Source organism: Molossus molossus, unplaced genomic scaffold, assembly GCF_014108415.1.
Source record: "Molossus molossus isolate mMolMol1 unplaced genomic scaffold, mMolMol1.p scaffold_m16_p_5, whole genome shotgun sequence".
Classification (NCBI taxonomy): Eukaryota; Metazoa; Chordata; class Mammalia; order Chiroptera; family Molossidae; genus Molossus; species Molossus molossus.
This window is the reverse complement of record NW_023425388.1, coordinates 1,402,174-1,428,357: the sequence shown is the minus strand read 5'-3', so window position 1 is coordinate 1,428,357 and position 26,184 is coordinate 1,402,174. Positions and strand designations below refer to the sequence as shown.

The 26,184-nt window shown below is 58.5% G+C and overlaps 1 protein-coding gene across 1 annotated transcript in view; it reads left to right on the top strand.

The window, feature by feature from the left end:
- The first annotated feature begins 10,259 nt into the window (after positions 1–10,259).
- The window catches only part of TIAM1 (TIAM Rac1 associated GEF 1), a 151,497-nt gene continuing 135,572 nt past the window's right edge, over positions 10,260–26,184 (top strand). The window contains exon 1 of the mRNA XM_036243252.1: positions 10,260–10,397. The gene's annotated coding sequence lies outside the window, so the exon portion shown is untranslated. The remainder of the gene's footprint in view (positions 10,398–26,184) is intronic.

The window sequence follows — 26,184 nt, the reverse complement described above, 5'->3', positions numbered from 1 at the left end:
TATGTATGTGGGTATACGCATACGTAGATGTTACCTGTCCACCCGTCCATCCAGCCAGTCATCTTTCTGACAGTGTTCCTTACAGAAGCGTCAGTGCACCTGTGCCCACGTGACCGGCTGTCAGTGCAGGGTGAGAGGAGAGGCCTCCGTGAACCCGGCATGTCCTGTGAACAGGTGTCTTCTCCGACCGGTCCTCACCGTCCCACCGTCGAACTTGCCGGAGATTTTAGGGAGCTGTTTGTACAGGTTTTTCTATCTAGAGCTAAAATGAAGACACTTTCTATTTGGGGAGGGGTTGTGAGTCCTTGGTGGGAAATATTTTTCTCAGCGATGTTAGTCTTCACGTGGATTTTATTAGCTCGTCTTGCCCCGTGAAGTGTGCCACGCACCCGAATGGTACATGACGCTTGGGTGTGCAGCCCGGCGGTGGTGTGGTCATCACCAGCTCAGCAAACTCAAGACGCGTGGGTTTGTGTATTTCCCCTGGCTGTGGGTGGCCTTTTGGGCACAGGTGCAGACCAGGACGTTGGTTGCCTTTAACCAGGTTGGTATCTCTGCCAGACAGATGTGACCATGTCCTGGAGGGACAAGGGGGTTGGAAGGGAATGTGATGGTTGACCAAGGAGCACCCAGAGGCCGCAGGCTGTAGGGCTGGTGGAAGGCGGGATCTCGCTGGGGTTGGGGTCCAGAGGGGCGGTCTGGAGAGGGTGAGCGGAGTCCGAGTGTCTGGCGAGGTGACCCGTGTCCTCTCTCGTCACCTCTGTGTATGTCCGAGACGGAGCCTTCGGGGTCCTGGACATGTAGTGGGTGCTGTGGTGTCAGTCGACGTGGCCAGGTGTTTGTGTTACGGGAACAAGTGTCTAACATCCGTTCCTTGTTCCGCTTACTGGGGGCCTGTCGTTGAAAGCGGTCTCTCAGGTCTGAGTGGTTTGAATCCTGCCTGGCCTTGGTCATCAGCACGAGGGTGTGGTCGACCGAGTGCACAGGTGTTGCTGTGGGGCTGCTGTGCGCTGGGCACTCAGGCAGCCGTGGGGGCGAGCGGGCGAGCAGGCGGAGTCCTGCCCCTGCGGGACTTACGGCCGGTGCGGGAGAGGACAGTCCGCCAGGCCCCCGGACAGTAAGCTATTTAGTGAGTGCAGAGGGGAGAGAACAGAGCGGGGGAGTGAGAGGGAAGTGTGCCAGGGGAGGAGAGGGTGGAGGGCTGGGGCTGGCAGGACTCACTAGGAAGGTGACCTCGAACAAGGAGCTTGAGCCTAAGGTCACAGGTGTGTGCAGAGCGGAGACCAGGCACAGGAGCAGAGGAGGCTGGCGTGTGTCCTGATGAGCACAGGGCCCGCCTGGAGCGGCAGCTGGCGGCCGAGTGAGTCAGCAGCACCTCTGTGCCAGTCTCTGAGACTGTGGGGTGGGGGTCATTATCAGCTCCGTTTGACTTTCGGGGGGAAGGGCCCCTGGTCGGTGTTTCTCAGGAGGCTGCTGACCTCAGACCCAGCAGGCCTGACTAATTCCTGCCAACGGAAAGCTCTGTGCTGTTCTTCAGTGGGTGGGGTTCCTCCGGGGCCAGGAGGGGAACCGGTCCTGGGAGGTGCCGGGTCCTGCCGCAGCTGCAGCCAGGTGTGTGACTGTTGAGGGTGTGAGGCCGGGAGAGGTGAACGTCGGAGGTGGCTTCTGGGTCCCCCGCCGGGCGGTTGGCATCACCGGGGCGATGCTGGGAAATGCTCCTCAGAGGCCCGTCACCGGGGAGTGGGAGTCTCCGGGGATCTGGCAGGTGTTAGGCTGCGCGGCTCTGGTCCCCCTGCCAGTGTGTCACCCGTGAGTCACCGTCTTCCTGGGAGTCGGGCTGAGCCGAGCAGGGTTCTGTTCGTTCTGCGTGCCTTTCGACTGTGAACCGACTTTGTAAATAGGTTGGAATTTCCACCCAGCCGTTCACGACCTCCGTCCGCCTGGGCTTCGCGCTGGAGACCCTGGCTCAACCCGGGAACCTCGCGTTGCCTGCCCAGGCTGTGCACGGTCTGCCGCCGCCCATTGAACGCGCTCGTCTCAGACCCCTCGTCCAGTCCTCTTGCCCAGACAGGAGGTGGCCCTTCCAGGACCTTCAGGACAAACCCTGATATGTGCTGCTCACCTACCAGGCTGCTGGAGCGGGCAGACCTGTGAGTAAGGGCGGCTTCAGAGACCGGCCTCAGCTCGCTGACCTCCAGCCCAGGGCCTGTGAGAAGGGCGGCCTCGGGGACCAGCCTCGGCTCGCTGACCGCCAGCCCAGGGCCTGTGAGAAGGGCGGCCTCGGGGACCAGCCTCAGCTCGCTGACCGCCAGCCCAGGGCCTGTGAGAAGGGCGGCCTCGGGGACCAACCTCAGCTCGCTGACCGCCAGCCCAGGGCCTGTAAGGGCGGCCTCGGGGACCAGCCTCAGCTCGCTGACCGCCAGCCCAGGGCCTGTGAGGGCGGCTTCGGGGACCAGCCTCAGCTCGCTGACCGCCAGCCCAGGGTGTGGGACCCCAGAGGTGACAATGTAATAAACACAGACGGACAGCGTGCGGGTTCCCAGGTCGGTGACAGCGCCGAGGCTAAAGGCAAAATGGAGCACCAGCCTCGGGGGACGAGGTCAGGGGCTGGGTCCTTGCCTCGCAGAGGGATCTCAGATCTGGCTCCTGCTTGTTAAATAGCTGCGGGCCGTTCACTTAACCTTCCTGTGCCTCAGTTTCTCTGTCTCTGTGAATGGTTCTGGAACTAGTCCCCTGTGGACTTACCCTGAGGACCAGGACACCCAGTGCCCTGGTTTTCACAGATGAAGTCCTTGGGCAGCGAGGGGATTCGTCCTCAACAGCCTCATGGGTTACAGCCATTTATAGACGAGGGGCCAGCTGTGTGAAGATTAGGTGGTGAGCTTCTGACAAGGCAAGGAATTCCTGGCCAGCCCAGTTCCGTTAAATGTGGGCCATTAATAGTCTCAGGGGGCCATTTGAGTTTGACCCCCTCCCCCCACGTGGATGGTACTGGACTCAGATGTAACCCTTTCTGGTTTTTGCCTCGGCTTCGAGATGGGGGACTGGGATGGGTCAGGGGGAGCAGACCCACAGTGAGAGGTGTTCTGTCCAGGTGCGACACCTGACCTGTGTGAGAGCCATCGAAGGGACAGGTGTGCCCGGTTCTGTCTTTGTAATCACAAAGGTCACTCCGACAGGGCAGACGAGCCATTGCACCTCCCACAGCTGGAGAAAGTTGCTCTCCCAGGGGTGCAGGGGATGGCGGTGTGACGGAGGAGGTACATGTGAGGACTCGTCAGTGTGGCTCAGAGCCCAGTTTTTATTGCCTTTGCTTTTAGCAGCGCTGCTTTGGAAAGTAAGTTGTATCCGAGCCAAAAGGTTGAAAATGATGTGGGTTTTTTTTAGCCTTTAAAAAAATTGTGGTGAACTACCTAACGCACAGTTTGCCATTTCAGCCACTTTTGAGTTCGCAGTTCGGTGGTTTGATAACATTCCCAACATTGAGCAATGACCACCACTATCTGTGCCCCAGACTCTTTCATCACCCCAAACAGAGACACTGTGGCCCTCAAGCAGTAACTCCCCCTCACCACCCCAAACAGAAACATTGTAGCTGTTAAGCAGTAACTCCCCCTCATCACCCCAAACAGAAACATTGTAGCTGTTAAGCAGTAACTCCCCCTCATCACCCCAAACAGAAACATTGTAGCTGTTAAGCAGTAACTCCCCCTCATCACCCCAAACAGAAACATTGTAGCTGTTAAGCAGTAACTCCCCCTCATCACCCCAAACAGAAACATTGTAGCCGTTAAGCAGGATTCCCCATGCTCTCCCTGCCCACCTGCCCCTCAGGACCTGGTAACCTCTAATGTCCTTTTATCTTTATGAATTTGCCTGTTCTAAAAATTTTCTGTAACTGAAATCATATATTGTTCTCAAGGTTTAATTCATGTTGTAGGATGCGTTGAAACTTCCTTTTTAATGGCTGGGTAATACTCCACTGTATGAGCATACCACCTTCTATTTATCCATTCATCTGCTCATGGACCTGGGTTGTTTCCACTTTTGCCTGTTGTGAGTCACGTTGCAAAGGAACATTCACATACAAGTGGGGACAGGGGTATCTGCAGCGTCTGTAGAGACATATTTCAGTTATTTGGGACTCTAGGAGTAGGACTTTTGTAATTGGGGGCGTCCCTGTCTTTGTCCAGGGTACCCCCATGACCCCTTGGGCGTGTATGAGTTTGTCCTGTGTCTTGCCAGGCCTCTCACTGTAATTTGTTGGGGGGATGCTGGTGGCCAGTGAGTCGGGCTGCCCTCAGCCATGCCAGCTGGACCTCAGCCCTCCAGCATGGTCCCCAGTCTCCTGTTGGCTGTCTGGGGCTGAGCTGGGAAATGTGTCCTTCACCCAGTTATTGCGGTTTGCTTACTTGTTCTAGATGGGCTCGGTTTGTAGCTTTTCAGACCGACATGTGCCTTCTGCACTGTGTCGGGCCCTGAATGACATGCTGCATTACTGTTTGTCTCCAGGAATTTTTAGGAGGCAGACACTGTGTTTCAGTAGCTCTGGGTTCCAGACCACATCTGCCATTATCCCGTGAGCCTTTCTGGCTTCTCGGGATGAGCAGGTGGCGAGACCCTCGTCTTTCTGTGGTCACGGGTCTGGGTCCTTGGCACGCGTGTGTCTGCCGTCCTGCCCCAGGCCACTGCTGTTGTGAGACTGCAACTCGCTGTTTGCTGATTGCAGCCCACCTTTGCAGGTGGGTCTTGTTTGATGGGAGCGGCGCCCAGTGCTCCTGGAGACCATGCAGTCTGACGTCGGGGGAAGAAGGCAAGTGGCTTGTCATTGTTGGCACGTCCCTCCTGACCTTCAGAGTCACCTTGTTGTAGTTGATTCTGTGCCTGTCACTCGTGGGACTGAGGTGTCGGGCGTTGGAAGCACAGCGAGGGGTGTCCAGCCCGTCCAGCCTCGCCTCATTCCCCCTCCCTCCCTCCCTCCCTCCCTCCCTCCGAGATGGCCCAGAAAATATGAAACGACAATTGCCAATGTATTTTAATGTAGAAGAAAACTGAAAACCGTTCTCCGTGAATAACGAAACCAAATGCTCACGAGGCTGACCCGTAGGGACCGGCTGCTGCCCCACAGCAGGGCCACGCCCTGGCCGGGCCTTTTCAGGAGCGAGACTGAGGACTGTGGGCCGAGCCTGGCTCCACGCCCTGGGGAGGAGGCAGGACTGAAATGAACTTGAACTTTCTCCTCACAGAGGGATTCTGCACAGCCTTCCCCTTAGAGCCCGTAGTAAGCACTGTCGTCCATTGCTGCCACTCAGAGACGTGCTGACGGGTCCCACGAGCCACACGGGCCCTGGGTGCCAACAAGCTCGCGGGCGGGGCGCGTGGGCAGGGCCGCCCCGGGCCCACCTGGCTGCAGTCGTGCTGAGGGTTCATGGGCTAGTCCTCTGCCGTCTGGGTACCTTTGTCCTTGCCTCCGAGTCCTCCCTCCCACCCGCCTTCCATCCACAAGTGTGTGGCCACTCGCGGTGCCGAGCAAGGGGACTGCAAGGGGACTTCTCAGTCACGGGAATGCGCAGCTGGACGCGGGAGCGAGGACGCGGGACAGTTACCTGGCGGCCTCCGGGTTCACGGCCCCCGCTGGCCGCGCGGCTGCCCGGTGCCCCAGGTGCTCTCCGGGGCTGTCGGCGCATCCCCGGCCTCTCTCCGGCAGACTAGCTTTCAGAACTATTTCTGCTTATTTGTTAGGCATTCCTTTTCAGATAGAGTCAGCTATGGAAAGTGTCTCCAAGTTTGGTTGGCTCAGGTTCCCGTTTTAAGTGGTGAAACATTCTCGTCCCAGTCAGATTAATGAGGGCCTGAACGTGGAGACGTGACCCCCCAAGACCAGTCTGTTCTTCTCCCAGAGAGAAGCGGCCTCGTTCAGGCTGAGCCCGGCTTTTCAAACGTGTCAGCGTTCGGAGCAGACCCCACGCCACCCAGCGCCGCGTGGGCGGGATGGATCCGTATTTAGACTCCCAATCAGTTTCCAACATGGAAAATGGGTTTGGCAATCAGTCAGCAGCCAAGCGCAAAATGTGTTCGTGGAACAGCATCAGAATCCCCATAGCAACGCTCAGGATGCACAGGTCTGTGCTGGGTCGGGTTTGTACCTGGGTTCCGATCACCTGTGTTCACTGACACTCTGTTGGGCTTCACCTGACTCGAGGGCAACCCCTCGCTCCCCTGCTGGCTGCTGACCCTCCGTTGCTAGGGACACGGGCCATGGCTGGCCAGCGTGGTCACTTCTTACCTCGTTCCCGAGGACCCTCAGCTCAGCCGTTGGCCAAGTTGCCTTCGTTCCTGTCAAGTTGGTTCTGAAGCTCCTCCCCCAGCCCACTTCCAGAAGATTCTTGCTGAGGGAGGGCATTTGTGCTGTTGAACACACACTTTCAAAGGCGTGTTAGAAGTCGCCTGTTGTCGGTCTAACACATGAAACAGTGAGCTGAAGACTGGGTTCGTCTTTGGGAAAATAAACTTCCCGTAGTTTTTGTTTCTGAGAGTGAATTCCACTGTGACCGCGGGAGAGGAACTGCGTAGCTTTGTGACGCGTCCCCACCCCGGGTCCTTCTCCGCAGGTGTTCACTCCGCGGGCGACCCCCGGGGTGTTGATCAGCTTGTGCGAGCACCTCACCAGGCTGCCGTGTCCATACTGTCCCCGGTTTTATGTACACCTTCCTGTGTGTGCAATGTGGGATTCCTCCCGTACCCATTGAGACCCTTAGAAACAGAGGCTGCCCGTGCCCCCAGTGGTTGCCTTTCTTCGGAACAGAAATCCTTTATCTCATGCGTGTGAGTTCATGGCTTTTGGTCGGGCTCATACCTGTGCTCACGTTGTCTCGTCCCGACGTCATACAGCGTTTGAAAAGCAGAACCAGTGGCTTTCAGAGTCACAAGTTACGAAGCCGGCGACCCCAGGACAGGTGAAGGGTCTCCCTTCCACCTGCTGTGTAGGGCGTGTGGCCGCAGCCCGGCGGCGGTAGGAGCACATGTTTGGGCCCCAGTGTGCCCACTGCCTGGGCATCGTGCTGATGTCAGTGGGCTTTGGCCTGTGTCTTTTTTTTTTTTATCCTCACCTGAGGACATTTTTCCATTTTTTGTTCAGGTAGAGTGGGAGGGAGAGAGAGGAACATCGATGTGAAAGGGACACATCGAGTGGCTGCCACCCACACGACCGACCAGGGCCGGGGACAAACTGCAACCGAGGTACATGCCCTTAGCGGGAACCGAACCTGGTCTCCCAGGACCGCAGGCCGACACTCTAACCGCTGAGCCAAACCGGCCAGGGCTGGCCTGTGTCCTTTGAAGTCTATGAAACTGAATGAAGCCGACAGGATTTTACCTGTGCCCACAGAGCTTCAGATGCCTTTTTTTTTTTTTTTTATATTTTTTATCCTCACCCGAGGACATTTTCTCATTTTTTTGTTCAGGTAGAGTGGGAGGGAGAGAGAAGAACAGAGAGAGAGAGAGAGAAACATCGATGTGAAAGGAACACATCGAGTGGCTGCCACCACAAGACCGACCAGGGCCAGGGACAAACTGCAACCGAGGTACGCGCCCCTAGCGGGAACCGAACCCGGGTCTCTCAGGACCGCAGGTCGACGCTCTAACCGCTGAGCCAAACCGGCCAGGGCTTCAGATGCCTTTTTAAAAATCCTCCCCTGAGGACATTTTTGCATTTATCTTCAGATAGAGCAGCAGGGAGAGAGGGAGGTAGAGAGAGAAACATTGATGTGAGAGAGACACATCGAGTGGCTGCCACCCACATGACCCTAAGCAGGACCGGGCACAAACTGCAACCAAGGTATGTGCCCTTAGTGGGAACCGAACCCAGGACTCTCCAGTCCCGTGGGCCGACACTCTAATCCCTGAGCCAAACCAGCCAGGGCTCGGACACCTTTTTAAAAAAAAAATGTCTTTACCCGAGGATATTTTCTCATTTATTGTCAGATAGATGGGGGGTGGGGAGACATTGATGTGCGAGGGACACATCAACCTGTTGCCACCCGCACGACCGAGACCAGAGCCGGGGGCGAAATGCAATTGAGGTACATACCCTTGACCGGAATCGAACCTGCGACTCTTTGGTCCATGGGCCGATGCTCTAACCACTGAGCAACACCAGCCAGGGCCTATCATTCAGACTCTTCATGGGCCCTGAGGGTTCCTCCAGCAGCAGCAGCAGCAGGGACTTTCTATGTCCAGGCCTGAGAGCTGGACAGGGAGGCTCATGCAGCTCAGCCCAGCACGGATCGATCAAGTACCTGCCACTGCTAAGCTTCAGGGGGTCCCTGGTGAGCACACCCACTGCCCCCGTCCCCCCTTGGGAAACACTGAGGGCACATACCTTGGTTGCAGCCCTCCCCAGCAGAAAAGAAATAATATCAGAATGGACAAAACCTACGTGATGCTCGGGTTCGAAGAAGGACGTCTCCTGTGAGGACCAGATCAGAAAGCCCGGAGAAGAGGTGTCCTCACTTGAAAGTCCTTCACCCTAAGTGGCCGACTCTAGAGCTTCACCTTTTTCCTGTAAGTGATCTGAACCCGATAAGCTGCAAGGAGATTAACCGTCCTCTTGTCTTCCGAGTGCCTCCAGCCAGTGATGGCAGCGAGGGCTGACTGATGGGCTGACTGATGGGCTGATAAGCCTCCTCGCGTGCGTGTCTCTCGTGACAGCTGTGCTCTGATTCTGCAGCTGATACTCTGGCTCACATCCTCCTCCCAGCCCCGGCCTGGCTGCTTCTCTTCCCTGGCCAGCACAAGCCCTGAGCGTGTGTGCCCTGGGCCCCAGCTGCCAGTCCTGTGCGAAGGGCGGAGACATGCTCCCTGGTCCCTGCAGCCTCTTCACAGTGCTGCGATCCTAAGCAGAGCACGTCCACCAAGTGATAGTCAGTGGCGACGCCTCTGCCCAGGGTTCAGGTGATTCTCTGGGCCATACGGTTCTCTGTTGCAGGCGGGGCTTTCCTGAACACTTTGAGATGTTTCGTGGTGTCCTTGACTTCTGCCTACTAGATGCCAGTAGCACCCCAGGTCCTGACATCCAGAAATGTCCCCGCCGATCGCCAAGTGTTCCCAGAGGACCAGGTCACCTCCCGTGAAGGAGCCCTGCTCCACCTGAACACGCCTTCCGAGGTCTTGGAGGGCATCCTTTGGTTCATTTGTTTCATTCATTCACCAAAGAGTTACTATGTTTCTACTTTGAAGGCGCTAGGACCCAGCGTTTCAGGTGTCATGTATCTGATACATGTGTCAGGTACCTCTGTATGAATGAGTCTCTTTGAGTTCGATTCGAATGTATCACAATTCCCACCTTTGCAACGTTTGTCATTACTGTCTCGAAAGCTGCCTTTTCTGAGTATTGCTCCCTCCGGTCCCTCCCACAGGACTTCTTAAAGGAACGTCGCGCTTCTGTTTCTGCAGTGTGTCTTTGAGGACAGCCCCTGGCGTGCGGGTCAGTGTCCTCGGCTGTGGACACAGCTGCTGACCTTGGAAAGGATAACGCTGTATTAATCCATCAATTTCACCCATGAATGCTTCACCTGTCCCAGCTCCGGAGCTCCGTTAACCACACTGCGATTCCTTCCGTTTTCTTGCAACACCCACCAAGGCTGCATTTAGGGTGCCGTCCTTTCCAGCCCAGCAGAAGGGTGCCCCTTGGGTCGCTGAGCGAGCGCGTGTCCTGTGGGATGGTGAGCAAGTGGGAGATGAACGTCTCCCGTGGGAACTGCGCGGACGGCAGGTGCTGCCGCGTTAGGAGGAGGGGAGTGTCCAGGCAGGACCGCAGACGGCTTCCGCCGGCTGGTGAATTCATTTGTTATGCTGCACGGGGCTCATGATGTTATTTTCGAATCTGCTGTTGTGTATCTGAAATATTTTATAAGTTTTAAAGGAGAGCCAGCCAGTTGCAAGTTTGTTTTTTGTTCTTCTGCCCTCCAGTCTTTTAAAAGAGCGTGTAGGACGTAGGTGTCCACTTGCTAACACTCCCGTTTCCTGCCCGGGCAGCGGGGGGCTTGCGATGACTTAGGTTTGAGCTCAGACACGTGCCGAGGACGCTGTGCTGGGTGCAGGTGACCAGGTTCTTCTGGGGGGTGGGGAGACCTGGTAGGAACCCCTCTTCCCCAGGACTCCGGGCAGCTGGGACTCAGTGACAGCCCTGCCGGCAGTGAGAGGAGGGAGGCGGGGAGGAGGAGCGAGGTGGGTGGGGAAGAGCGACACTCCCTCCTGACTTCCCGGAGGGCCAGCTGGGTCTCAGCACACACTGCTGTGCTGGCGGGAGCTGCTGCCTGGCTGCCGTGAGCTGTGTTACTGGCGCTTCGGGATGTGAGGCAGGACAGACGGGGACCAGCACGTGCCTGCCGGGCAGGGTGAGCTTCAGTTTGTTCCACTGGCGAGTTTCTGTGTTGGGTGGGTGGTGGCTCTAGACCTGGGGGGCGGGGGACAGCCCAGGGGGCAGCCCTGTGCGCACCTGTGCGCCCGGGCTGCCCTGGGACCAGGGACCAGGTTCTGGTGGCGAGTGCTTCACCCCCTGCCCTCCGAAACCAGGACTGGAGGCCACCGGGGGGGGGGGTGGTGGTGCCGCGTGGGGTTCTGTTACCCACAGAGATGCCACCTGCCCTCCTGTCCGAGGCCGTCCTGCCGGTTCTTCAGCACCCACAGGTCCATGTTGTGGAAACAGACCCCATAGAAGGCTTGGGATTGGGTGGGGGCTTCCCAGGCATGTTCTGCAGTGGGGGGGGGTGCTCTGCACGGAGCCACGGATCCGGCTCCGCCTTGGTTCAGTCTGATCAGTGAGGTCCCTGCAGGTGGCTGGCTGGCAGGGTGTTTACCTGGGATGTTTTGGAAAAGGTTGTCTTTCTACGGTGGCTGGTTTGTCTCCAGAAGGACTGCCCAGGTCCCGAAGTGGGTGGCACTGGGGTGGGGATCTCTGTGACGCTCGATGTGCCCAGCACGAGGCACACTGGGCCCAAGGTGCAGTTTCTGAGGACGGGTGACATTGGCTCCTCATGGGGTCCGAGCGAGGCTTGGGGTCAGCTCTCAGCTATTCGTATCTGAGCAGCAGGCGCGTGCAGGGCCGTGTGCGCGGGGGCGGTGGTGGTGGTGGCGGTGGTGGCGGCGGCGGTGGTGGTCAGGAGCACCTGAGCTGCTTCCATTTCTCCCAGCAGCAGAAGGAACAGCCTGTCTTTCCCAGGGCTTCTTCCACGTCAACTTCGGGGGTCAGGGGACAGGTCGCGGTGGCCACTGTTTTCCGTAGTTGGGTTCCCCTCGTAGCTCCCCTGAAGTGACCGACACAGAAGTAGAATGAAGTGACTTTCAAACCAAACCAGACATGTCCCAGGGAAGCACAGGGTGGGTGGCTCAGGCTGTCACAACCGCCGGAGCCGGTTTCAGCCTCCGTCTGGTGCAGGGAGACTGAACTTGACTGATTCCCCCACCGCACCCCACCCCACCGCACCCCACCCCACCCCGAGGAGCCTTTAGCAAGTCACCCGGCAGGAAAGACCAGCCGACCGCAGATGCTGCTGAGGGTGACTAACCGGTCCCCGCGCAGGCGGTTTGCAGAGCCGGCACCCTCGCCAGAGAAAGGGGAACATGCCTTCGCAAAGGTTTCCAAACACCGTCACATGGATGGTTAGAGGACATCAGCAGGAGGCTGGTTTTTCTCAAGTTCAGGCAGATTCGGTTTGTTACGGGGCCATTAAACCCATCCTGCTTTATTACTGAAACAAGGACCTGCCCGTTTCGTGTCCGTTTAGACTGTGCCGGCGTAAAACTGCACAGGGTGTGAGCCTCTTTCTGAGCCCGCTGCATCTGTGGAAATGTCTCCTGTCCTCCCTGGCCTTGCGGGTTCCCGTCTTCTCCTCTTCACCAGCCCGGGGGACATGCGTGGGCCTTACTCGTCCTCCCAAAGAACCAGTGGTGGGCTTTGTTTGTGTTTTAGATGGAGCAGAAGCAAGCACCTCCTCTCTTAAGTTTATGTGCATTTAAAAAGTCCCGCCCTGTGGAACTCTGTCAAAAACATTTCTAAGGGTCTTTAAAGCTAAATAAGGAGCACGGCATTATGTAGCCCTGGCCAGGCAGCTCAGTTGGTTGGAGCGCTGTCCGGGTGCACTAAGGTTGTGGGTTCGAGCCCTAGTCGGGGCACATGCAGGAATCGACCGGTGACGCAGAAATAAGTGGAGCAGCGAATCAGTATCTCTCTCTCTCTCAAATCAACCCATCAAAATAATTACAGAGAGACATTACGTATTTATCTTAAGTGTCTGACACCGTGTGTGTTGGTTTTAGTGCAGTGAGCTAGCACTCGAGTATCACTCACGCAGCAGCCGGTCTTAGGTGGGTTGTGTATGTTCCTGGGGCACAGTTGTGACCCTGTTTTAGAAACGGCTGGAAGCTCCGTAGGACTGCCCGGCAGTGTACTGGGAACTACAGGGCTTTGCACCCCCGGACCTGTGGACTTATCCGCGCCGGGCAGGGCATGTTTGCGGATGACCTGGGGAGGGGCTTGCTTTCGGTTCATGTGGACACGGGAGTCCTGGTATCGTGGAGGTTTCTCGGGAGATCTGAGTTGTGGCCACAGGGGAACAACAGCCCCCCCCCCCCCGCTGTGCGGCCCCAGGAACATCGCCCAACCCTGAGCGTTGTTCTCCCTTCTGTGAGGTGGGAATGATGGAAACTCGTGTTAGAGATTGCCGTGGGGCCTCTCCCTGGGGCTCAGCACACAGTAGGCACTTACTCAGTTCCTGTAGAGTGTCTTCTCCCCGACCCTCCCTCCCTCCCTTCCTTCCCTCCTTCTCCTTTCTCCCTCCTTCTCTTCCTCCTCCTCCTCCTCCTTGTTCTGTTAATCCTCATCTGAGAATATTTTTTCCATTGTTTTTTTCCCCCTCTTTTTTAAAGAGAGTTGAAGGGAGGGTGGAGGGGGGAAGAGAGAGAGAAACATCGATGTGAGAGAGACACATCGACTGATTGGCCCCTGCACGCACCCTGATCAGGGGCGGGAGCGAACCCCTAACCCAGGTACATGCCCTTGACTGGGAATCAAACTCGCGATCCTTCGCTCCGTGGCCTGACACTCTAACCACTGAGCCCACCGGCCAGGGCCCCTGCCCTTTCTTGTCCTGTTTCCAACCTCACAGCTTCTCTCAGTGTTTTCCTTCCAGGAATGTGAAAGGTTATGAATGGAATTCAACACAAACACACACGCACACACACATGTGCACACGCACACACATGTGCACACACTCACACTCATGCACACACCCACGCACACACATGCACACACATGTGCACGCGCACACACACGCGCGCACACTCACTTCTCCCATTTGTTCTTTGTTCTGGGCAGATGTGGTCAACCTGGGTCACTTCCCCTATTCCCATCCTACCCTAGTTGCTTGGTGGGAACTGGCCGAATATTTCCTCTCCAGAGTTTGGCTTCCCTTCCTGGGAATTGCTTTTTCTTCACTTCATCTCACCCCCTTGAGGGTCTCACTGCTCTATTATTTTTTTCCTTTTTATCCTTACCTGAGGACATTTTTTTTTCATGTATATTTAGATAGAGCGGGAGGGAGAGGGAAAAAGAGAGAGAGAAACATTGATGTGAGAGAGACACATTGAGTGGCTGCCACCCACACGACCCCAACCGGGGCCCAGGACAAACTGCAACCGAGGTACGTGCCTTTAGCAGGAACCGAACCCGGGTCTCTCTGGACTGCAGGCCAACGCTCCAACTGCTGAGCCCAACCGGCCAGGGCTCTCTTTTTCTTTTATCCTCCCCCAAGGATATGTTTTTACTGATTTGGGGGGCGGGGAGAGAATGAACGAAACATTGATGTGAGAGGGGAACATCTGTTAGTTACCTCCTATTAGACCCCGGCAGGGACTTGAACCCACAACCTATTGGTGCACACGATGACGCTCCAACCACCTGAGCCACCCCGCCAGGGCTCGCTGCTCTTCTCTGCCCCCCCACCTGTGGGGTGGAAAGGAGATGGGTGCAGAGCTCAGAGCTTGGCAGAGACGGGGCATGAGAGTTGAAGCAGGGTTGTTACCCCGGGGACTCCAGGCAGAAACGGGAGGTGCTGGTGGGGCCTGTGGACCGGGCACCTCCACGGCGCTCTCTGGGCGCGTCTCACAGCTCGGAGTCCTCAGAAGTTTGGGGCAGTGTGGGGTGGTTATGCTGTGGCTGGCCTCACCGCCAGGAAGGGGAACAGAAAGCGGGGGGCGAGGGGGCCTCACTTCCCGTCCTGGCCGGAAGTGGCCTCAGCAAAGCCAGTTTTCCTGGAGGCCGACTGGTGTAAGCAGGAGGTGAGGCCCTGGCCGGGCTGGCTCAGCGGTAGAGCATCGCCCTGCGCACCAAAGCGTCTCGGGTTCGGTTCCCAGGCAAGAGCATGTACCTGGGTTGCAGGTTCGATCCCTGGCCCTGGTCAGGGCGTGTGTGGGAGGCAACCAGTTCATCTCTCTCTCTCTTTCTCATTCTGCTTCTACTCCCTCTACACAAGATAATCAATGGAAAAAATATCCGCTGGTAAGGATTGACAACAACAACATAACAAACAAACAAACATAAAAACAGACAACAGCCATAATAGAAGAGACGAGTTCCCACGACACCTCGTCAGTGTCACGTGAAACGTGGACTTGATCAGGGACCTGCTGGCCAGCACCGTGGAGCTCACCAGCCTTAGGTGATCGGTTCCCCCCGGGTTTGTCACTGGCAAAGGCCCTGGGGAATGTGTGGAGCGATCAGTGATATGTGCTGACCCGTCTGGCGCTGTCGGAGCGGACCTGGGGGCGGGGCTTCGTGAGCCCCGCAGAGGCGCTGTCTGGAGCGTGCGCGTGGGCACTGCCCTGCCCGAGGCCGAGGCCGGGTTACCACTGGCTGGAGTGGATCGGCCTCACGTGCAGTTGGTTTTACGACGGCAGATTGATGAGCTGCCTTTGGTCTGGCCTGTCTGCCATGACCCGGTGTCTGGAGTCGCGGTCCCGGGGATCCGGGTCACGGCCCCAGCGCCGTGGCCTGTTCTGGTCTGTGTTTCCTGTGAGTGGAGAATACGCAGGCGTGTCCTCTTCCCGCGTTTTGCCACATTGCTTCTCTGCTTTATTTTAATCGTGTTCTTGAACACAGCTCTCGGCATGGTGCTCACTGGTAAGGCTTTTGGGGGGAGACCGTCACTTTGGGAGAGTTGTTTGTATGTGGTTGGGGTGGGTTTGTGATGCCTTGGTTGTACGTTCAGTGTTGAGGATTCTGACTCCATCAGTTATGAGATTTTGGGGGGTGAGGCTCAGCATGGCCACCAATTAGCACGGCCACGGATCAGCATGGCCATGGATCAGCATGACCACACACAGATGGGCATAGCCACAGATCAGCATGGCCCGGATCAGCACGGCCACAGATCAGCATGGCCACGAATCAGCACGGCCCGGATCAGCATGGCCACAGACCAATCAGCATGGCCATGGATCAGCATGACCACACACTGATCGGCACGGCCATGGATCGGCATGGATCGGATCAGCATGGCCACGGACCAGCATGACCACACACCAATCAGCATGGCCATGGATCGGCATGGATCAGATGAGCACGACCACGAGTCCGCACGGCCACAGTGCTCCCTACCATGCCACCGTTCACTGAGGGCCTACTAAGTGCTTCTGGATTATCCAGATGCTAAGCACCAACTTACTGAGTGTCTATAACATTTGAGGTGCTTTTTCTGTGTTACCTCCTTACGGTGTCCGAGGGTGAGCTTGGGATCCCTAGAGGGACGTGAGCCATGAGCACAGACCCACTGTCCCCTGGCGTCTGCTCCTGTGGTCAGAGCCCCTGATGTCTGAAGCCACCTTTCTAGACCCGGCGGACAGGAGGTGAGGAGGGCTGGTGCCATGGGGTGTGGTACCCCGAATCCTTCTCTCACCGAGGGAGCGAGCAGCCCATTTGGACAGTAAGTCTGGAGATCCCGAGAAGCCTCTTCTTTTTGGGGTGGGTGAGGGGGGCATTTGGGACCTGGGGATTCAAATTTTCAAAGTCCTTGCCTGAGGGTCCCGCTCACATCCTCCGGTTTCGGGGTGACAGCAAGTTTGTGATTTGTGACTGTGGTTTTGATGGGAACTGGGGTTGCTGGCTCTCCCCATTGACTGGTGGAGACTTTGACATGGATTTCTGGGAACCTTCGGATGCTGAGGGCCTAGTTCTTGTCGGGTTGTCCCCTGGATGAGCCCGTCTTTCCCACTTGGTGAGGAGGTTAGGGTGCAGCCCAGACACCAAGATAAGGAGGAAGGGTGGACGGCCTGCTGCAGGGACTCGGGGTGGGGGGCCGTGTCTGGGGCTGTTGGACCCGCAGTTGTGTTCCTTTGAGGGGGAGGGAGGGGGAGCCTTGGTGTGGACTTCAAAGCGGATGGATAAAGGGGGTGTTTCAGGGGCCTGGCTGCCCGATGGCCAGCAGCGTCCCTGGGCGAGGACAGGTGGTGAGTGAGCCGCACCCCTGGCCCGTGGGGACCTGCAGCTGAGACCCCCCCCTCCCCCATGTGTGGCTCACGGCTCTTCGCGGGAAGGCCAGACTCCCACCCGTGCCCCTGCCGTCCCCGTTCACTCCTGGGGGAACCGACGTGGCCCCAGGGGCCGTGCGGCTGTGACGACGTCGCTGTGGTTCTTTTCACGTTTGCCCCTCCCGTGAACGAGCCCACCGAGCGTGTCCGTGGGTGACGTGAGCGGGACTGAAGGACGTGGGCGACCGCTGCCGTGTGGAGGCAGACTCGGGTGTTCCCGAGGCACCGGCCCCGCCCGGGTTCACAGTGTCACCATCGGGAGACACTCAGCAGGTCTCCCCGCCACCAGAGCGTTAAGCGCACACACGCCGCTCTTAGCTGTGGGCGCGGACTTGCCAGCCGATCTCTAGAGCCGACTCGCCTGGCGTCACCCCCTTTCATGCCCGTGGATCCACCTCCTCCAGCCCCGGCAACTGCCATCCGGCGCTTGGCTTCGGGTCCAGTGGTGTGAGGTCCGGCTCGTGAGCGGACCTGCGGCATCGGTCCCCCAGTGCCGGCCGAGCCCCCGCAGTGGTGGCACCGAGGCTCGTCGTGGCTGCTACCCCCCCGCCCCCCATCTCTGGCCGAGTGCCGTCCCTCCACACGCCTTTGTAAAGACAGGACGTTTCCCATCGTCTGTCATCGGCCACTGAGGTGCTGCCTGCGCGGTGGCTCTCGGTACCCAGGGCTGCAGACAGGGCACCCGCTGGATGAGACGCTCGGAGGCGGGTCGTTGGGCCACATGGGTGCTCTGTCTGCATCTTTTCGAGGACCCTCGTGCTGGTCTCTGGTTTCCCACGGGGCACCCAGGCCCTGCTTCCCAGACCTTGCTGGGACCGGTCCCTCCCGTCTTTCCTGTTGGTGCTGGCGGAGAGGTAGCCTCGGCCGCTCCCTGCCCAGGGGCAGTGCCCGGGGCACGGTGACTTTCTCGGGCTCTTCATCCGTTGTATGGTGATCACGAGTATTGACCTTGGTGAGGGGTGAAATAGCACCGCTGATGATAATGCCGACCGGGCAGCTGCTGTCCACTCTGCCAGCCTTGACCCCCTGCTGCGGGGCACACCGGCCCCTCCGCCTGCTCTCACCCTGCGGCCAGCAGCCCCCCTGCTGGAAGAGCTCTTGTGTTTGGGGCAACGCTGAGGTTCCCTGGGCCGCGGTGACTGCCGTGGGGTGTTTCGGGGGCCTGGCTGCCCCCGTCAGCCGGCCCGAGTCCCGTCCCTGGCATGTGCCCCTCGGTTTCCCTAGAAGACCTTCCGCGCCCTCCTGCAGGACCAGCCGAGTCCACGTCATCTGTCCCCTGGATGTTGTCTGTCCCGTGTTGCCTTTGTCTCCTCTCTGCCCCGACTGCTAGTCCCGGAGCCGGAGCCGGGCCTCCTGGACGTGTTCCTCGGGGATTAGTCACAGCCCGGTCAGAGCTGTCCCCACGCGCCGGGCCGTTTCCGGTTCTGCGAGTGACGGGAAGCAGGGAGCTGAAGGCGAAGTCAGAAGCCAGAAGCGAGGTGCCTGTGAGCGGCCGTAGCACCTGCAGTGCCGGCCGCGTGCGCCCGCCGCGGGGAGGCTGAGACCGCACGGCCGGCCACTGGCCCGGTGGCCGCGTCCTTCCTGGGCTGCGGGCAGGGTCCCTGCTCCCATCCTGGGGCCACGGTGTGCAGACTTTGTGCCGGTGGGCACAGAAACTTGTCCCTGCTCCCACCTGTCGTAGCTCACGCCGGACAGACAGCCCACTGCGCCCTCTCCGTCTGGCCGACACAAACAGGCCTCTGCTCCTGGGCGGGTCCCCGGCGAGCGTCTGCAGAGGGCGGCTGGAAGGGAGGCTGCGAGCACTGAGCGCCTGCTGTGTGCCTGGCGTCCCCCCACCCGCCCCCAGGACACAGACGAGCCGCACACCCCGGTGGTGGCGGAGCCTCCTCTCCGCATCCAGGGTGGGACTCCGTGACTCCGTCCTCTGCTCTAAGCCATGGCCGTCCCCACGCCGCCGCGTGGACTGCGCCAGGGGTGAGTGGTGCGGCCAGTGCTCAGGGTCCTGTTCGCTCAAGGCTCCGAGGTGCTGCCTTTGTTTTTTTTTTTTTTAATTCTCACCCGAGGACATTTTCCCATTTTTTGTTCAGGTAGAGTGGGGGGGAGAGAGAGGAACAGAGAGAGAGAGAAACATCGACGTGAAAGGGACACATCGAGTGGCTGCCACCCGCACGACCAACCAGGGCCGGGGACAAACTGCAACCGAGGCACATGCCCTTAGCGGGAACCGAACCCCAGTCTCTCAGGACCGCAGGCCAACGCTCTAACCGCTGAACCAAACCGGCCAGGGCCGAGGCGCTGCCTTCGTTACTGGTCTGGCCTCACACCCGAGCGGCCCCCTCCGCACTGCCCGCGATGTTCCTGGCGGTCAGCACTGCCTGCAGTGCCACGCCCGGGGGGCTCTCGGGGTGAAATGTGTCACATTGGAAAAATGCAGCGTTAGGGCCCCGTGCTCATCACTGGTGCATCTCGAGCCTGCTCTCTGAGCACCAGGGAAGGCCCGTGTTTTCTTCTCCGGAAGAGGAGGGGTCTCTGCAGGGACTCGGCTTGGACCGGGTCCCGGGGTGCGATGTGGCGGTCACCCCAGAATCCTGCTGTCTGTCCCTCTCCTGCCCACGTTGCATAAACATCAGCTCGGCAGGGACAGATGGCCACCCTGCACTGCTTGGAGGCCACATTTGCTCGCCTGGTGGGGGGCGGGGCGGGGCGGCGAGGATGACTGGGGATGCCCACTCTGGTGGGCACACAAAGGCCTACCATGCTCGGGAAGGGGGGCAGGGCACCCGTGCCCAGCGGCTGGCGACAGCGGCGTCCGGTCGGCAGGAGTGTGTTTGGCTTGGGACGGAGCCAGCCGCTCACAGCGCAGCCTGTCCCTGCGCCTGACCGGTGTGGAGTGTGGAGTGTCGTTGGTTGTGGGGCCCGGATGGACGGGGCGGGGGCAGGAGAAGGGACGGTGGGAGGGCAGGTCGCTCGCTGTCAGAGCTGGAACACGTTTCATTCCGGAGCCGGCCAGCTCTGCGGGCGGCTCGGCTGCAAGTCCCTGGAGCCCTGGGAGAATCCGGACAGAGCGGGGCCTCGTCACCGGGAGCCCTGGCCCCCTGGACCAGTCTGTGTAGAGAGAAGGAGGACCAGCGCCCGGACGGGGGCGTGAGGCCCAGGAACCAGCCTGAAGGGGACATTAAGAGGAGACAGTGTGGACAATGGGGGGTTTGTCGTGGTTTCCGTGGAAGGAGTGGGGGACCTCTCACGGGCCGTGGGGATGTTCACAGCATCATTCACGGGCCATACAGAATCCTCAGCCTCAGGATTGGCCTGCTGTATTGGGTCAGCCTCCTTGGGTGCGGCTGTGAGGTTAGCTGGTGTCGATTTCGAGGGCCGGACCTTCCCCACCCCCGAGGGAGCAGCCGTGTGCCCACCACTCTCAGAGTTCCTGCGCGTGGACAGCCAAAGCCGCAGGCCTGAGGGAGAGTTTTGCCTGGCCTGCCCCCGGCCTGCCCCCCTGGCCCGCCTCCGGCCCCTGCCCCCCACCCCGAGCTGCCCCTGGCCTGCCGCCCGCCCGCCCGCCCTCTGCCCCCCCTCCTGCCCCGCCCCCCACCCCCTGGCCCTTCACTTACAAAGTCCTGACCAGCCTCATTAAGGTAACGGAGCGACATCCCTGTTGGCTGGGAGGCTGGAGGGTTAGTTCATTCATTCGTGTTCCCAGCGAGCCTGTCCTGGGATGTGGTTGTGATGGTCGTGGAGTCGCGAGCTTTGTGGCCGAGTGTCTGGGTGTGGGTCGGGGCTTTCTCTGGTGGCCCTGGTGTCCGTGTTGATTCTGCCAGAAGTTGTGTCCTGCTGGGACATTGTGATTTTTCTCTTTTGGAGAGTAGTCCTTCTTTACTTATTTCTTTTTAAACCCTCAAGTGAGGATATTTTTCCATTCATCTTCAGATAGAGTGGGAGGGAGAGAGAGAGAGAAACATCGACTGGCTGCCTCCTGCACGACCCTGACCAGGGCTGGGGACTGAACCACAACCGAGGTATGTGCCCTTGGCTGGAATCGAACCTGAGACTCTTTGGTCCATGGGCCAATGCTCTAACCACTGAGCAAACCAGCCTGTTTAAAAAAAAAAAATCACACAAGCCCTGGCCGGTTTGGCTCAGCATTTAGCGCGTCGGCCTGCGGTCCAGAGAGACCCAGGTTTGGTTCCCGCTAAGGGCATGTACCTCGGTTGCAGTTTGTCCCCGGCCCTGGTTGGTCGTGCGGGTGGCTGCCACTCGATGTGTCCCTTTCACGTTGATGTTTCTTTCTCTCTCTCTTCCTCTCTCTCCCTCCCTCCCACTCTACCTGGACAAAAAAAATGGAAAAATGTCCTCGGGTGAGGATTAAAAAAAAAATCACACGAGGGAGGCTATTTATAGCAAGCTCAGTTATTGGTATTTAAACAGAATGATCACCATTGTTTGTCTGTAGTGTTTATTTCATAAAAATATGAGGGTGATCCCGGCTGGTGTGGCTCAGTGGACTGAGCGTTGTCCTGATACCCGGGCTTAAGCGGAACAGTCGTAAGTCAACAGTGCACCCGATACGCAGACTTGCTGAGCACCCCAGCTGAGCCTGGCCGGCCTCAGGGTGTCAGACCCTTCCCTCAGCCCGCAGTGAGCCACACCGTCCAACACAAAGCCTGTGTTACCGTAGTGTGTTCAGTGTCCAGCTCACGTGACTGACTGAGTGTAAGCTGAAACATTGTGAGTGCAACCCTAGCGCGTCGGGGACCGTCTGTAATTTGATGGAAACCCTTCACTGGGAAGGGGATCAGTTCAGGGGATCCCTGTCTGCTTGCCCACCTGGCCCCCCTCCTGTCCTCTCTGCCTCCCAGGGGCTGCGTGAGTGTGGGCGGTTCCCTCGCGAAAGCCAGCCTGGGGCAGACCTTGGTGAACGGCCAACGCCGGAGAACGGACGCCTGCTCAGGTGCCTTGCGGTTGACCTTAGATCTTCAAGCCGGGGGTGCCTGTGGGATTCCGTCCTGAGTGGCGTGGTAGTGGGTCTTTCCTACTAGGAATGAATTTTGACTGGAGAAGTCACTGAGAAGTGGTTGATTTTGGCGTATCATGTCTTCAGACGTGTTGGACATTTGGATGTCCCCTTGCTCCGGGGTCTCTGAGAGTCGCTGTGGTCAGTGGTCCTTGGAGCAGCGTGGGCCGGGGGCCTGCGGTCTGTGTTGTTGGGGGGCTCCTCTTTCCCAAGAGATGCATCTGACTGGGGTGCCCGAGTTTCTCTGGTCTGGGTTTAGTAATTAACAGGTGGATTTTGAATGGACTCCTACTTCCTAATCCATTTCTTTACCTGTGTCGTGGAACATTTATGAAACTTCATTTTTAGCTTTGTCATAATCTTGGTTGACTCTTTGGTCAAATGTCCAAGATGGCTTAGCAGTGAGCAAAGTCTGAGCACTTTCTGTGTGCCGAATTCATGAGGGGCTCGTGGTTCCAGTGTGGCTGTGGCAGGGGTGGTGGCCGTGGTAGACACCGTGGCCATGGCGGGGTGGTGGCCGTGGCAGATGTGGAGGCTGTGGCGGGGGTGGTGGCCGTGGCAGATGTGGAGGCTGTGGTGGGGGTGGTGGCTGTGGTAGACACTGTGGCCATGGCGGGGTGGTGGCCGTGGCAGAGGTGGAGGCTGTGGTGGGGGTGGTGGCCGTGGTAGACACTGTGGCTATGGCGGGGTGGTGGCCGTGGTAGACACTGTGGCTATGGCGGGGTGGTGGCCGTGGCAGATGTGGAGGCTGTGGTGGGGGTGGTGGCCGTGGTAGACACTGTGGCTATGGCGGGGTGGTGGTCGTGGCAGATGTGGAGGCTGTGGCAGGGGTGGTGGCTCTCAGTGAACCCACGGGCTGGTGGTACAAACTGGGAAAATGGGATAGTGTAATGGACTGACAACAAAGCCCCACAGATTTTTTAACAGGGGCACATGGAAATGCTCAAAATAGTTTAAGTTTGAACATTGATAAATCCATTTGAAGTACTTGCAAAAGCCACGGTATTAGAAATGAAATGAATTTGTGTTATATAAAATGAAAACCAGACTTCTTTGACAAACTTAATTTCTCAAAAATGTCTTCAGAGCCCCGGCTGGTGTTGCTCAGTGGTTAGAGCCATCGGCCCGAGCACCAGAGGGTCACGGGTTCGATTCCTAATCAAGGGCATGTGCCTGGGTTGCAGGTTTGATCCCCGGCCCCGGTTGGGGTGCATGTGGGAGGCAACTGATCGATGTCTCTTTCTCTCTCTCTCCTCTCTCTCTCTCCTTCCCTTCTTTGTTCCTCTCTCTCTGAGGATCAGTGGAGGGAAAACCCTCTGGCGAGGATTAGCAAATGAAGTCCCCAGGAGGAGGGACTTCCTGGAGAGTCCGAGCCTGTCTTCTCTTCCGCTGCACAGCGGTCTGTCTCTGTGCTCCCTAAGGTGCCACCAATAACATGTAACGTCTGCACAGAAAACTGCACGCCCGTGGCCCTAAGCAGCTTTGTCCACAGTTGCCAAAACTCAGTAGGTGAGGGACAAGGAAACCCGGACCCATCCGGACAACGGAATATTACTCAGCTCTCAAGGAAATGAGCAGACTAGCCAGGCAGACACGAGGGAACTCAACGCACACGCCTCCGTGACAGAAGCCAGGCTGAAGGGCCGCCCGCTGCAGGGTCCCAGCGCCGCGGTGTCTGGGGAGGCCCACGCTGGCGTGGCTGCCCGGAGCACGGGGGGTGGGGTCAGTGCCAAGAGGCAGAGCACGGGTTTTTAGGGAAACTGTTCTGTGTGACAGTTACCATCATGGTGGGCGTAGGTGTCCTGGAGCATCTGTCCACACCCATGGAAGGCACCGCGCTGAGTGTGCCGTAGTGGAGCCTGTGGGTGTGGGGTGCTCACGCTGTGTCACTGGAGGCTCATCGGTTGTGACCCGCCTGGGTGGGTGCATTGGTGATGGGTGAGGCCGGACCGGCGGAGCAGAGGACCTGGGAGGAGTCTCTGGATTCTGCTCAGTGTTGCCTCCAACCTTGAACTAAGTCAAGTCTGTTTGAAAACGAGAACGTGAAGCCAGGTGGAGACGCCGTATGTCCGTCCGTGTGTCCAGGACGGCGCCTCCAGGCCTGCGTCCCTGGCGGAGCCGCGTGCGGTTGGCGGCCGTGAGGAGCACCTGTCAGGCACGAGGCTCCGATAAGATCTGGGGCTTTCCCAGTGGCTCCATCACCGCGCCAGGTCCCATTTCCAGTCCTTGTTTGCGTCTTTCTGAACGCGTGTTGTGCCCGCGCTGCTGATGGTGAGGGGCAGCTTTTGGTGAATGGATTCCTCTGGACCGCAGGCTGGCGCTCTAACCGCTGAGCCAAACCGGCCGGGTTCCTCTGTGTGTCTCACACCCGCCAGCCTTCCCTGGGTCAGCAGGAAGGCAGGAGGGCCCGGCCGGTGTGGCTCAGGGGACTGAGCATCGTTCCAGGGACTGAGGGGTCCCGGTTTGATTCCTGGTCAGGGCACGTGCCCGGGTTGTGGGCTTGATCCCCAGTAGGGGGCGTGCAGGAGGCAGCTGATCCGTGTTTCTCTCTCATATCGATGTTTCTCTCTCTCTAAAAAATCAACAAAAACATCTTTAACAAAAAGAAAAAAGAAAACAGGCAGGAGAGAGGGCTCCCATCTTCCACCTGTAGAAGCCTGTTTGAGAGCATTCCTGGTAAATGAGAGAAGAAAAACCAGGGCAGAACATGCCTGGCCCGTTGTTAACGGGTGAAGTCCACTGCTCCCCGGGGAGGGCGTTCGGAGCGGCCCCTCTGCGGTCAGTGGTCACAGGGACCACACAGCCTCGCCGCGGGGCCTTCCGGGGGACCCCGAGGGGCAGCGGCGAAGGGCAGGCCTTCGGGTGGGAGATTCGCCAAGAGCCGTGCTGCCTCGACCCCCCGCTGTTTCAGAAAATACCCGCCCACGTTGACCCTGTCACATTGTATCGCCTCGTCCGGATTTGCACGTGGCAGTGAACAGCGTCCTGGGAGAACTGAGCAGGGCGGGTTCTTCGCGTGGCCCCTCCCGTGGCCCCTCCCGCCCACCGAATTCTGGTTTCTCTTTAGCTGTGCGCCTCAAAACGTGGCAAGATGCCCCTTCTTCTTTTTTTTTTTATCCTCACCCAAGGACATTTTTCCTTTTTTTTTTTGTTCAGATAGAGTGGGAGGGAGAGAGAGAAACAGAGAGAGAGAGGGAAACATCGATGTGAAAGGGACACATCGAGTGGCTGCCAACCACATAACCGACCAGGGCCGGGGACAAACTGCAGCCGAGGTACGTGCCCTTAGCGGGAACCGAACCCGGGTCTCTCCGGACCGCAGGCCGACGCTCTAACCGCTGAGCCAAACCGGCCAGGGCAAGATGCCCCCTTCTTATTTTTACAGATAAAACATCAACGTTCATGTTACTTTATGTATTTATTTATTTTTAATCCTCACCCGAGGACATTTTTGCATTTATCTTCAGGTAGAGTGGGAGAGAGAGAGGGAGGAAGACAGAGAGAGAGAAACATCGACGTGAAAGGGACACATCGAGTGGCCGCCACCCACACGACCCAACCAGGGCCAGGGATAAACTGTAACCGAGGTACGTGCCCTTAGCGGGAACCGAACCCGGGTCTCTCTGGTCCACGGGCCGACGCTCCAACTGCTGAGCCAAACTGCCGGGCCGTTCATGTCATTGTAGAGGCAGACCCGTGCATTTGGGAAGCACCCCTCCCCCCCTCTCCCCCGAGAACGCGTTCCTCCGTGGTTGCCACCTGCTGGCACCGAGCCGCGCGCCCTCGGCTCCCCATTTCGCTGCCGCAGCTCTGGGCGTTTGTGCGTCTTGGGGACCCTCCGGGGAAAGATCACCTCCTGCTCTGTGGTTTCGGGATGGGGCCTCGTGCCGTGGGGGCCTCCTTGGTGGCATCACCGGAATGTTGCTGAAATGGATCAATAATTGGAGCAAAGGGATGACTTAGGAACCATGTTGTTTTGGGGCCTTCAGCCTGAAAGGCGCCTGTGCACGGGGGTCGTTGATCCCTGAGCTCAGGGCGTGGCCCGGGGCCTGCAGGCGGAGCCCTAGGATTCTGCGGTGGCCGCGACCCGTCCGAAGGTGGAGGTGGAAAGGGAGGCGCCGGCAGGACCCTGAACAAACTCCTCGTCGGACCGTGCTCTGTGCTCTGCAGTGCGGCGGAGTCAGACTCCGGGCCGTGGACTTTCCGTTTATAAGTTGGGGGGATGCTGTCCGTCTAGGACAGGTCACGGCGGTTGTCTTTTCTCCTATAAGCCTTCGCAGGGTTTAACCACTTCCAGCACACAGGGAGCTGGGGGTCTCAGTCCAGTGACCGCAGCGGTGGCCGTCTTGGGGTGGACAGGGCCCTCTGGCCTCTGCTTTCCGTGTCCTCTCCTGCTGTGTCCGTGGCTCTGCTTTGCCCGGGCTTCGCTGTGAAGGCCAGTGGCTCACCTGGTACCCTCACCCCACCCTGGCTCCGTGGGCGAACACGGAGGGGCGCACTGCTCAGGTGACCAGCTTCGCGTCACCCTCATGGGAACAGAAATGGGCCAAGGTGTGTGTACAAGGAAGTTAACTGATCCATTCGACTCG